At 36.0% G+C, this 14,157-nt stretch overlaps 1 long non-coding RNA gene across 1 annotated transcript; it reads left to right on the top strand.

The window, feature by feature from the left end:
• The first annotated feature begins 9,978 nt into the window (after nucleotides 1–9,978).
• On the top strand, nucleotides 9,979–11,566 carry LOC147493371 (uncharacterized). The gene is made up of 2 exons (XR_015199156.1): nucleotides 9,979–10,095; nucleotides 10,901–11,566. It is a non-coding gene; the product is annotated as an uncharacterized LOC147493371 (long non-coding RNA).
• The last annotated feature ends 2,591 nt before the right edge of the window (nucleotides 11,567–14,157 follow it).

Below are 14,157 nucleotides of genomic sequence, written 5' to 3'. Positions count from 1 at the left end.
AAGAAAAAAACAAAACAAGTTTAAGCAATTGGTCAAACTACTACCCACAACAGTAAGCCCAAGCCCAAGCCCGAACCTGACCCGATGTGGTGGATAACCAATGTGGGACTATCTACTATGCACTAAAGTGAAGAGAACACCCTTTGTTCATCTCCTCCACTTTGCACACACACACACACTAGTATTTAGAAATACACAAGAGATTCTAACAACCCCCCACTATTTCAAAATACTAATAGTCCCCCACTATTTTGGAATATGATATTACAAAAGAAATGGGTTAACTAAATGCCAGAGAGAATAAAAAAAACAATGCATAAGATACTGGTGTTTTACGTGCTTGAACCAGTCATAGGGTAACATGTCTTATAATAAGTGAAAGTGGTGGATTAAAAAATATTTGAACCAACATTCCCTTGTAGTAAAATAGATCACATGCACCCACACTGTTCTTTCATTATATGCATGTTCTGCGGTGTTGGGCTTTTTGTCCCTTGCGCTGCCTGTGTTCCATGAATGCTCTAGAGTACTTGCCCGTATACTCATAAGAACCGACCCAGTTCTACATTCACGTAGGTAGATATCCATCAAGTGTACATTGCAGTTAAAATACATTATCTCATTATAAAATGGACTATGGATTCCAATAAGAGTAACATAACTCATCCTTACTCATTGCAATTCTAGTTATACAAAGTATACTATAGTACCATCTCGCCATAAGGTGGGACGTCTCATAAATATATAAGATGATAGTACTGCAGGACGACGAAGTGACTTGTTTTTCCCTTTGAACCTACTTCATGGGATCTCCAATCACATAGGCAAGGCTGCCGTCAGTGTCGCCCTCTATATGGGCATAAGTCCCATCCCACTCGACGTAACTACTTGCCTCCAAAAAGTGGTGTGGTCAGACATGTGGCCAAACGAAGTCCAACCTAATATAATCTTTAGCAACTGCTTGATTAAGTTATATCTCAAACTTACATGTATTCTATAACACCCCGTGTTTTTATTCTTTTATTTTCCTAAGAATAATACTAATAATAAAGATAATAATAATAAATATAATAATAATGAAAATAGATAAAACAGATATAGGATATCCAGCAGTTACGGATAAAAGCCCGTAGGTAAATAGATAAGTGTTGTCCTTGTTTTTCGGTGAGTTTTCTCACGTAGAGTTTTTGGGGGAAAAAAAATAGTTTTACTGAAAAGGTTTTGAACGAGGAAGGTAGTCTTTTCGCACGATAGTCGACGTCGATCTTTCGAGGTATCGCTTTCGAGAAGCTGTTCGGTTTTAAAAACTGTGAGTAGTCTGAGGATGTTCTTTTAAAAATTTGTTTTATGTTCATCATATCCGAAAATAGTGATTTCCTTATTTGATATAGTGTAAACTCTGTTAATGATGCCGTAAACTCTGTTAATGGTGCCGACAGTTTAGATAAAATTTGGAAGTACTACAGTACCTAAAGTTCTGACGTATTTGAGAATTTAAGCTGTCGGAGCCTTGACACCTTGACACCGGTCGTTACTGGCGTCACCATTCAACACCAAATCGTCATATTATATGTTGTGTTGAAATTATGTGTTTTAATTGATTTTATTGGTGATGATTGATTGTCGGTGGTTTATTGGTGATGATTGATTGTTGGTGGTGTATTGGTGATGATTGGTTGTTGGTGTCACGAGATGGGGTTGTTGAAGCTCCAGAGGAGCTGTAATGGCGTCGCAAGAAAATCGTTTGAATTATTGATTTAACTCGTTTTGTTATGGTATAGTTGGTGGTAGCGAGTGATTTAGTGTTATCAAGTGAGGGGGGGCAGCTGTTAAAGCTTGAAGCTTTGAACAAGCTTTAATGGAGGGCGAATCCAGATCTAGTTTGGATGAGGATAATTGATCTAATGATTTGAAGATTTTGCTTTCATTAAATGTTGTTGGTTTTTGATGGGGAGTATTTTTGGTTAGGTTTGGAGGGTGGTGGTGGTCGGAAACCGAACTGGTGTGGTGGAGGAGATGACTGCGATTTGGATCCAGTGCTCCCCATCTCACCAGTGCAATTCTATTTCGGTTGGGCCTTGGGCCGAAATCTGTTTGAGTTGGGCCGGTTTTAAGTTATTTTGTGGGCTGGTTTTATAAATCCAAGTGGATCAGGTTATAAGTTATGAACAGTAAGTTTAGATTGGGCTTGGGCCGAATCAGGCAAGTGGGCTTGAGTGTTTTTTTGGATATTTTCATTTTTGGCTTTAAGTTTAGACTATGGGCTTTAGGCTTTGGGCTTTTGGGGTTAGATAAGTTTAGACTGGTTGACTGATGTTGACTCTTGGCAGGTCGACTTTGACTTTGACCAGAGTTGACTTTTGAATAGGGTTGATTTTGACAAGAGTTGACTTTTGACCAGGGTTGACTTTGACCAATTGACCTAATTTGACATTTTAACTCGGATTATGATTTGGGCTATTAGGATAGGTCTAGGGCTATTAGCATGCTTGGCTTTAGGCTAAAACCTTTATATATATACGTGTGTATGTGTATTAACTACTATGTGATATTTCAGTTTTTATGTTATACAACGCTATGACACTTAGACATCGATATATTAATAACGCGTAAACAATAATACATGAATCAAGATACTCCTTCGTTCTCTAAAATAATATATGGAATAAATTTCAATAATGCGTAAACAAATTTACCGCACTCTTTTAGAACTCTCCACGCCTCAAGTTTTGGATTTGAGTTTTATGACTGATGATGCCATATGTTAGGTGGGCATTTATTGAATGTGCCATAAATGGCCCGTTAGCGTTATCTATGGGTATTCATTGAATGTGCCATGAATGACCCGGGTATTCATTGAATGTGCCATGAATGACCAGATTCTTTGGACTGCCCTAGAGAGGAACTAAGGTATTCGCCTTGCGGGTTAGTTGTATTCCTTGAGTGTACGGGAATATAGAGTTAGGTATTCCTTGAATGTGGCGGGAATGACCTAAGGCACATAGGTTATGAAATATGTGTATAAGAAAAGTAATTGATTAATTGATAAGAGATATTGATTTGATTATACGAGTGTTTGGGTTACTTTTGAATACCTAATATAATATCTACATATGTTATATAGAAGTTCTAACTTTCTTTTCGCGGGAGGTAGGACTTAATAACATTTTGTCTTGAGGGGCCGTCCTACCCTTTATATACTGCCAGGGATATCTGTAAGTGTTAATTCAATATTTTAGATATTAAAACGAGTTATTAGAATGAGTTAATATAATGGAAGTTTTGCTTGGGAAGAAACTATACCGGTTGAAATGACGGAACTACCTGTCTTCCAAGTTGAGAATGATTAAGTTATGGGAAAATATAACGTGATTGTTTGGATAATTAAAGTATGATAATGTTTATATGTGGTTAGTCTACTCATACCAAAGAAATTCCATTTTGATGACCCATGTTTGCTTTGTTTTTTTGCAACGTGGGTGTGTTCTTAGGAACATAGGTGGAAGGCAAATGGAACATGGCAGATTTGGATTCTTGCCCGAGCGATCACGGGAGGTTATTTTATTAGGTCTGATCTTTTGGAAGTATGTAATAACGTAGTTTTCTTTTCATATAACATGAAAATACGATGTTGAAGACCTGTTATTCTTAGAGTGGTTTGATGTTTTATTGGGACGGAAGATAGACTTTTTATAAAGTAATAAAGAGAATTTTGGAGATTATTTTTGTTGTTATGATTCTTTATGATGTGGGTTTTAGGTTTTGACATGTGTTGTATCCACCCCGTCATAGCCTGGGTTTTAGACAATTGAATCGAGTGATGTTTGATATATTTATATTTCAAATATTCATTTTTTTTAATTGTTTAGAAATTCGGGCTGTGACATATTCTTTTCCCATTGCACATATTTCTTTATGTCTTAGCTATTGCAATGAGACAGTTGCAAAACATATACACATCAGGAGACTGTTTAGAGCCAATAGGAAGATTTGCCAAGAGGTTGTTAACCCACTCAACATCATCATATGCCTTTTCTAAGGCGATTAGCTTGGATAATATCCAAAACACTCAATTTCCACCAAGGGTAAACACATAAACACATAAAATTACCCTTTCAACAATGATGGAAATCTACTAAATATAAGTCCATAATCAATGGCTCCGCTATAGTACTTAGATAATTTAACAATATATATACATCCAATGTTCCTTATAAGAACAATGGGTTATCAACTCACTATGCCATTAGTATAGGCAATGTCATGTCTCACAAATATAATCCATCAAGTATAATAAGCTACCAATGATATTGACATATTTAGTATGAGAAAACACAAGTATATTTCTACTAAGTACTAAAACAACATAATGAGACCAACATGAGGTATAATTCCTATATTCACCAGTCATTCAATTCTGTAGTGCCCGAAATCCCCCCATACCATCCGGCCGGTCTGGTTTAAGGTATGCTGTGGGCTTCAACCATATTCAAATGTCAGCATCTTGACAACTGAATATAGCAATTACAGAAATGAGTTTAACAACATAATGAACTATCATTTTCAATAACGGTCTGTTATGTGTTTCAAATAGGAATTTCTCTGTCTTATACAAATTCTCAATGCTAGCACTCAGGATATGAAATCATCTAAACAAATAGAGATTAACACATATGTCTTGCTTTACTCTAAAGAAAGGACATATCTTTATCGACAACGATACTTTGACATCCATACGACACCAATATGTTGTTGAATTGCTCATGCTATTTATAGGCGCTTGAATTAATTTATACAAAGATTTAACTAAATTGTATACCTTAAGCTCATCACGTACTACTTGGTATTGTAGTTCTGCACAACTACTCAACTAGAGTCTTTAGAATTATGTAGAAGAAATTATAGTTACATGAGCAAGGTTTCAAAGTAGTATAAATCTTGTCTCTGATTGAAACCCCTTGGCTATTATTATTAGCCTTGTATTTTGCAATACAACTATCACATTTTAGTTTTCTCTTGAAGATCCAATTCAACCTATAGATCCCCCAATAAAACAAGAGTCCAGTTTAGAGGAGTTGTATCCTTCAAAAAGAACACTTCTCATAGACAGACAACTTCTTTATAGGTTCACGAATCTTCCTCAAGAAACATATAAACATCATCACCGTGAATGTGGATATATTCATTGATAGTCTTCCAAATTTCTTTTTCATAAATTATGGGATCTTCTTACGTAGTTCATTATGAACATCCAACCACTCTATGCCAATTTTATAGAAAGCACATCCTCAAAATAAAATTAGCATATAAGACATTCAATAATAGTGTGATATCTACAAGATTGTTATCAAGCATGACAACTAAAACAAACATCACTGTTATGAGTTTCACCAATGAACATCTACTAGATAGTTCTAGGTCTCAAAAATATTTCTTTTAGATTCATTCACAATAGCCTTGACAAGACACTGCACCCCCCACATTTTGAAACATTTTTGGATAGGCCCAAGACCTTTCCATACTTTGTAGTTCAGTGTCTTTCCAATTATCTTGTGAGATGAACTATAGTAAAACAGTGTCATGTATATGGGTCATCACACCCCCACAATTCAATGGTTACTCAACCTAATCAAACTTACATGCAAAACACATTATATCGCTACAAACACTAAAAGAAACACCAACAATAATACACACTCTTATGACAATAATATACTTTACTCAAGTATATGATTATGGATCATATTAAACATAGTTATATTATGTTCATGTTATCTATATGAAAGGAAATCTACAAGTGATTCAAATGAATTTTAAAGAATAGAAGAATTAGTTGAAAAGAGTTTTACCCAAAATAATATCATTATCATTTTTCTTTTCATCATTCAACCTTCCAACTTACATAGTGAGACAATCCACATACTTGTACATCACCTTGGCTATTTATTCATAGTCATAGGAGAATAATGTCTAATAAGACAATCTACAAGCGTTACATCTCCTTGTCTAAAATAGTCACTGGAGGATATTGTCTAAAAAGATAATTCATAACCTTACATCTCCTTGACTAAATTAGGTTTAAGAGGATATTGATTGTTTCTTATATTGTTTCCTCTCGTAGACAACGATGTTCATTACTTAATAATATATGACAAAGTTAAGCTTCATGTCAATGTTAAATAATGCATCCATGCCAAACATGGTTAATATCATATCATAGGTTCAGGAAAAGTAAAATTTAACTGTACCCCTCACAACAAAAAGTATACGATATTTAAGCAAATCTAGCCACTGAATATGCAAAACAACTGAGGACTCCACCTCCTCTTTTTACATGAGCTTAAGTAAGATAGAATACCCTATCAACAAGGCCTCAAGTACTACCACAACATCTAATGGCCCAACCCATTAATGTCTTCAACTAGAAAAATTTACCAATAAACTATCATCAAGTTCAAAGTAAATCCACGATGATTAATATCCAAAACTAGCATGCTACACAACTTTAACATATTCTATATTGGATATAAGCTACAAGTTACTTCATCTAACATATATTTTCACAACAATATAATTATAACCATCGTCTAACAACACATACACTAAATAAAGGTAAGCAATTATGCATTGAATACATTATAATTACTATCCAAGATTTGAGTGTGGTTGATATTAACTATCTTAAGGTCTCTCTTAGACCATCTACATACATCTACATATGTACAAAGAAAATTAATATCAAACTACTTCTAGTCTAACCAATTAATATCTTAGTGATAAACACGTATAATTTGTTGACTAGGTTATTAAAGAAGTTAAAGCTTAGGGATTTTCCTCCTAAGAAAAACTAGCATGCAACTCAAGGAAAGAATATCACCATATAATCAAACCAAAAGAATTGCAAAGAGTGAAAGAATGCGATACCTAACCGATTGAAAAACCGGATTACCATATTTTCCTCCTTCTAGAAAAACAGTTCAAAAGAACTATAATTCTGAACCAGCTTAGGATGAATTAGGTATCAAGCCTTATACCACTAGAAAGCTCTTTGAATCAGCTATCCAGCAAAAAAAGCGGATTGCAAAGCTGAGTTCTGAGCTGAAAGTTACAATAGTTTCCGTAATGAGCGATGTAGCTGTCAAGAAGACGAACTTTGACGTTTTTCTTGATAGAAATCTCATATTTGACTCCCACAAACGTATGAGAAAGGTCTACAACCATATAGGGTTTGATAAACCACAAAAGATCAATAAATATTCAATCTTTAATTGGTTTCCCTAACAAAAACGAACTTATCAGAAAATTTCTAAAGTCATAACCCCATAACACAAACAATAACTCAAAGTGAAAGACTTATCTTTTGATTGCCGTATTAAAGCACTCTCCTTTGTTCTACTACGAAATTCTTTCCTTAAGATTGTTAGAATAGTTGTATATAAATAGCAACTAGAGTAGAACAAAAAAGCGATGAACAAGGACAACGATGAATGGGGAACCACCAAAGTGTATTAATTTGTCATTAAGGAAAGATTTCGCCCCTTCCAGTGGTGCAGAAAGACAACAGTGGCGTCTTCCTCACAGGATTCAATAGTGTACAACAGTTTGATTTTGCACTTCAATAGAAACCATCTCAGAGAAACAGAAACTTGCACCTGCCCTATTCTTCTTCTCTTTTTCCTGTAGCCGCCAGAGAGAGTTATATTGATGTTCTAGAGAGTAGTTTGTTCTAGTGCAAAGTCAAACTACTGTACACCATTGAATCCTATGAGGAAGACGCCATTGCTGCCTTTCACTACCAATCGAAGGGGCTTAAATCTTTCCTTAATGACGATCTAATACTGCCGCTTTGGTGGTTCCCTCGTTATCGTCCTTGTTCATCGTTTCTTTTCTGTTCTACTCTAGTTGCTATTTACATATAACTATTCTAACACATTTCACACTCAAGTTTAGATAAAAAGTCAAATTGTTCCTATGAGATAATTCCCTCTCTGCCATTTGCTTGGTATTAATTAGCCAAAGAACGCTCTGTTAATTATTTTAAATCTTAACAGTCAGATGTACTCCTTGGACATTTTACTTGGAATGCACATTTTAGAGAAAAATTAACATAGTTGACTGCGTTATCCTTGAATACCCTCTAACTACCTGTTAATCTAGTCTAACTTCCACGTCTTTTTTCTTCTTCTACATTATTTCTGATTGAAATATATCTATGGGAAGAGTTGGTTTATTTGATCTAGAGAAGCATTTTCCCTTTTATTTATGGGGCTTATCATAGCAACCCCATGAACATATACATTCATATGCTGTGTGTTTGACCAACATGCTGGACGACTATTTACTATGCCCATTTGCAAATTGTGCCGATCTTTGCTTACAACTGAACTTAGGAAATAAACAATCCTCATGGATGCCACCTCCATGCAATTATGCAAACATAAAGAAAAGTGGTGTTCGATAACCTAACATGTGAATCTCATACCATTTTTTGTGTTTGTTCGTAGAAATATAGTAAGCGCAGTTTCCATTTAAAAACATACTTAAACAGAGGACTGATTGACTGAATGACTAGGGAACAAATTATTCACTTACGACTACAGTTGAGTATGTAGATGCAGGTTTGTCTGATAAGTTTTGCACAATTTATACTACTTAGGAGTTGACTAATGATAATCATAAGAGTGGTTCTATAGATGAGCTATTGAGCTGCTGCTCTCGAAAAATACTTAATTGGTCCACCTTGCTTGTTCAATTTTCAATTTTATTTGCTAAGAATCCCTGCCACTGTGAATAGAGCATTGCTATTGGGACCATACATTGATACATATACCTCAATCCTGCTTTTCAGACTTTAGAACATGTCTCTTACTTAGGCTGTGTTTGTTTACTGGTAAATGGGAGTGGCAAACCATATTTTCCCACTAGACGCACCATTTGACAGTGTTTGGCTGCATTTAAAGGCAATGGCAAACACTATTTACATTTTGCGGCAAATGAAATTTTCCCACTAGAAGTGGGAAAATACAATCCACCTCCCACCCTAAACTCTTTTGTCAGCGGAAATTTGCCACCGATCTATCTCTCGAGTTCTTCTCTCGTCTCTCTCATTTCAGAAGACGCCTCTCTCTCCGCACTCCCTCAATTTCATGTTTTTTTTTTTTCTCTCGCCTGATTTAAACAGGTTTTAAGATGGTGACCTAGGCTATGACGAGGCATTGGGTCTATTCAATCGTATGATTCAGAAAATTCAAGTCAATTGTACATCTATAGTTTAAAAGTAAAAAAAATTCAACTTTGTTCCTTCCAGATTGATTGGTTATGAAGGCTTAGATGTTATAAACCCGGCGGGGAACGAAGATCTGAAGAAAGAAGCTCACAAAGGAATATAGAAGCAAGAGGTTTTTTTTTTTTTTTTTTTCCCATCAAAAAGTTATTATTGCTTAGGCTATTGTTAAGAATCTTTCAAGAAAACATGAAATAATTAGAGTATTATGAAGTATGTTTCACCCAAAATTTATTTTTCCAGGATCGTGATAGTTATTGGAGGATGATGCAAGACTATGTTGGCGCAGATATCACCTCCATGGTCACACTTCCTGTTCTCATTTTTGAACCAATGTTGTTAATACTGGGGTTAAAATTTGCGTCCTAGTAGAAGATTAGTGAATTTGAATGTGTTGTTAATTACTGCCATAGTGTGATAGTAGCTCTTCTTCTCATGATTGCTTATTTTTACACTGGAACTCTCTTTGGCACCAATGCCCCACTCTTAATTCCACAGGATAATTCACTGTCTTCTTCTGGTAAGTTTTCTGCTTTTTGTATTAAAAATTTACACTTTTTACTCTCACTTACCAATACATTGTAGTGGAAACTTGATTGTTTGTTTGAAATTTCGTATTTTGAGCTTGGGGAAATTGCTCTTTCAACTTTTTATTCAAAAATTAGTTTCCTTTGATGTTGCATTGTTGTGTTTTATGATTTTTTTATTGGTGCATTGCAGGGAACTCAAGCTTTAGAAACAAACTAGTCATTACTTATAGAAGAAAACCGATATCGATACCTGAGAATGGGATGAACGTATGCTCAAAATAAGTACGTACACCTTCAAATCTTCAACAATTAAAGTAGAAGTTTCTTTCTGTATCAAGGATAAAACTCCAACATCTCTTATATGATCTCGGAAACATGTTATGTTTCTTTCTATGGATACCGAGTGAATGAATGCACAATGTAGTACAAAGACAAAATGTTTACCTCTTATAAAAAGGGAGCTCATAGTATCATTAGTGCTACTGTGGTAATGATTGAAAACAAGGGTTTTTTGTTTTCTGTTTGTATGGAGCCATGGAGGTGTAATTTTTCTCGTAGTTAGTTGGAGATCATTTGGTATTTGTTCAACTAGACTAGATAGTCTTAAAACTAAAGTTATGAAGGCATAAGAATGGAGACTGAAGGTTCTCTAAGATTGGAACAGCTAAAGTAAGGCACCAAATAAATACCACTTATTCTTCATTAGTAAGGTTATCCATAAGCATAGATGTGATCCTTTTAGGCTTTTCATGGGGATATTACTGGGGTTAAAACTTGGATTGGAGCCAGATGTTGTTACTTTCACCACTCTTCTTAAGGGACTCTCTTTGCAGGGCAAACTAGTCGTAGCTGTCGAGTTACTTGAGAAGATTGTGGACAATGGGAGACGGAAGTTCATTCTATAATTAGAATGTTGCTTGTTAAGTTGTTTTAATAAACACGTAGTGGATCTTTAGCTCAAATGGTAGAGCACTTGGGAGTTGGAGTGTATCTTCATGCATCTCAAGGTGATGGTGGTTTAAACCCACCAAGATCCTTAATTATACTTATCCTTTGAGATATTTAACTATTTGTCGATGTGTTTTAGAAAAAGGGGTACAAGCTGCCTGTGGACTCTGTGAATGATGATATGGTGTGTGTGTGTGTGTGTGTGTGTGGTGTGGTGTGGTGTGTGTTGGCTGGTGGTAGGTGTGTGCTGTGTGCTGGAAGGTGGTGGATGTGTGGTGTGTGCTGGCTGGTAGTGTGTGTGTGTGTGTATGTGAGTGTGTGCTGCCGGGTGGTGGTAGTGTGGTAAGTGTGTGTGAGCGGTGGTGGTGGTGCTGCAGCTGCTGTTGGTGTGGTGTGGTAGTGTGGACTGGTGTTGGTCGTGCTGCTGGTTCTAGTTGTTGTTGTTGTTGCTGGTTCTAGTTGTTGTTGTTGCTGCTTGCTTCTTTGGTCCACGTCTTTGCCATCGGTTCTAGGTGTTCTTTATTCTTGGCTGGTGCTGCTTCTTTGGCATGTGGTTATGTTTAGTAGAGGCTGAGGCAAAAGCTTGTAGCGAGAAGATTAGCACAAAGAGGCAACCAGAGGGTCCTAAGCCTGGTTTTATGGTGGAGGGTGCTTCTCTTGAGACTGTCACACATATCCCGTACGACGTTGTTACTGATCTTAAAGGCGGATATTAGATTGTCTGGGGTATTTTAGATTTTCTTCTAGTTTTGTTGGTGCTCTTTTTTGGTACATAAACACTATCTAAGAACTTCATTATTATGCACTTCTTTTTTTCATTTTCTTTTTAGATAATTTGAAGTATATAGGTTGTTGTGTGTATTGTCTTTATTTTATTTATTTTGTATATATATATATATATAAAATAAATAAAAATAAAGACAATACACACACAACCTATATACTTCATTGAGTTTGAAAACCAAAAATATATATTTTCAAAAAGTTAAAATATTATTTGCCACTGGAAAAAATCATGCAAACAAACACTGACAAACCTGGCAAATCTCATATTTTCCCACTATAAATTTTTACAAACAAACACTGGCAAACTGATATTTTCCCACTACAAATTAGCCTGGCAAAACTCTAGTGGGAAAATACTGGCAAATCTAATATTTTCCCACTATAAGTTTGCCACTAAACAAACACACCCTTATATCTTTATTTGGCATGCATCTTAATCAATAAAGCTTGACAGTAGTCACTTTCTTATTAACAGCATGTTAAGACGAAATAAATTTCTCAGAACTTGCGCTCCTTGCTTAATAATAGCGCCAGGCCGCCTAAACTCATAATGGTGATTCGTATACTTGAAAGCACAACTTTGGAAAGAATGATATCCTTCCTTCTACCAATGAGATCTCAAATTTGAAAATTTGAACACATCAACATACGACAGTTTGTTGCTTACCCTTCTGGACAAAGTGATCTCCAGATGCTACAAGGTAATACATGAGAGTAAAGGTTACTGACTCAGCTCTGCAGCTTGAATACACATCTTACTCGCAAAGAGTTGCAGTTTTCCTATACAACAACATCGAGGAAGTGATTTCATCAAGTTCATCACTGTCATATAGCTGCTTCTTTCTAAAAGAAAAGCTCCTCGGAAAAGTAATAAAGCATAAGAAAGTGTTTCTTAATTACCTTGTGTTTCCGAAAAGCAGCCCGACATACTATTAGAGATAGGTGATAGTAAACATTCCTCAGGGACTGGGAAAGAAGTCATACATTCAATTATGCCCAAGGGTAACTCATAAAGTGCAACTTGAGTTTCAAGAGTACATACTCTACTTTGGCCAGTGTTACGAGGATAGCACTTGCTCATGCAATACTAAAGAATCCAGCAATCCTGCTATTGGATGAGGCAACAAGTGCACTCAACAACGCATAAGAAAACCTGGTTCAGGATGCACTTGACAAGATGATGATTGGAAGAACATGCGTAATTGTAAGCTCACCGACTGTCTACAAACCGAGAACAGATTTTATCTTTATGAATGTCAGTCGCCATTTTTCTCATAATCCACTCTTTCCTTTTGACCAAGTACTTGAGTATCTGTATATGCCTATTTGTTATATTCGTGTGCCCCCAAGTTGATTCCAGCTGGTTTAGTAAAACATGTCCGGGATCAACCAACAAAATATAACTATTGGCCGGATTCGAATATTATTTTGCCCCCAAGTACTGCTAGTCCTCCAAAATCTATGAAATTCTGAAAATTCCAGAAACCAATATCACGTGCATGTGTTCAGAATCTTGGAAATACTTAGTCATGTCATTGTTTTGTTTTTGTTTTGGAGTTCTGTTAATCCTCATGAATGCTTAGCTCTTTCCTTGCTTAGGTTGCCCCTAAGTGTTAATTAGGACCCACATTCGTGCCCTTTACATTTTTCGGATTGGCCCAAACGCCGCATCGAGGACTTGCCCCTTTTTCATTTTTGGGACTAGCCCACACGCTACGTCCAGGACTTGCGCCCTACAGTCTTTGATTCGGACCGGCGTACCATGCAAAGTCCAGGGACAACTATTATCTGCCCCCTGAGTCTTTGATTCAGACTGGCGTACCATGCCATGTCCGGGGACCTCCGCCCCCTAGTCTTTGACTCAAACCGGCTTGCCATTCCGCCACATTTGTTGTGAACTTATACCTTGTTTCATCCTTTAAACAAACAATTTGTATCTTTTCATGTTTCATATTCCCATCAATGATATTTTGATATGCGCACAATAAAATTTCTTTAACCAAATTTATAATAAGCAAATGCACAATCACGATTTAAGGAACCACATTCCCCTTTTCCCAAATGCATTACTAAGACTACAATAACTAACTGTTTCAAACACAGCTTCAAAAATGACCATGCCCCAAGTTTTTCAATTACATAAAATAAGCTCAAATTAACCATTTAAAAGTAAACTTGAGCTGAAATAAGTCTATAGCTTGAACAAAAAACCAGTCTTTACAACATTCAAATAACCAAAACCAATCAAACTACTTACCGCACCATCAGTATCGCCATTAAGAGTATGAGAAACAATCAAACCATGAAAAGACCTTGGACCAGGACTTAAACCAAAGAAGAACCATATCATAAATAACATCGAAACACACCTCGTCACATCACTTCACGAGCTTTAAGCATTAACTCTTCCATAAAAGTGAATCTCAGTCATTTCTCTTGAGTTGAAGGTGAAGATGAAGAAGAGGAAGGTTCAGTTTCTTTGGGCTGTTTCTTTTTTCTTGTTTTTTTTCTTTTCTGGTGTTGAAGCTGCAGAAACAACAACATCATTGTTGTTGAACCTTGAGAGTGATGTTGTGAAGAAGAGAGCAGGGTGTGTAGGATAAGGATTTG

This window comes from Coptis chinensis, chromosome 6 (genome assembly GCF_015680905.1).
Source record: "Coptis chinensis isolate HL-2020 chromosome 6, ASM1568090v1, whole genome shotgun sequence".
NCBI classification, from domain to species: Eukaryota; Viridiplantae; Streptophyta; class Magnoliopsida; order Ranunculales; family Ranunculaceae; genus Coptis; species Coptis chinensis.
Note: the sequence above shows the minus strand (reverse complement) of the source record. Positions and strands in the feature narration are given on the sequence as shown.